Source organism: Sinocyclocheilus grahami, unplaced genomic scaffold, assembly GCF_001515645.1.
Source record: "Sinocyclocheilus grahami isolate Dianchi unplaced genomic scaffold, SAMN03320097.WGS_v1.1 scaffold1305.1, whole genome shotgun sequence".
In the NCBI taxonomy this organism is placed as follows: Eukaryota; Metazoa; Chordata; class Actinopteri; order Cypriniformes; family Cyprinidae; genus Sinocyclocheilus; species Sinocyclocheilus grahami.
The window spans coordinates 538-776 of NW_015506484.1; positions in this window are offsets into that span (position 1 = coordinate 538).

Consider the following 239-nt stretch of genomic DNA (forward strand, 5'->3'; position numbering starts at 1 on the left):
ATTTTTTTCCAATTGACGGAAATCTGTCGTAGCGATGGAAAACTTTCATCCCTGAGTAGTATTATGTATATCATACTGCACCACAGTAATGTATTAATAGATAATTTCTTTACGCTAACCCAAATTTATATTTTGACTGGTTGCCATGAGGAACTTGTTTCTGTAGGTCTATGTAAATGTTGTGAAGATAGTTGTACTCCAATGAAACTGTCAAATGCTCATGAAGTGACTCTCAGAGG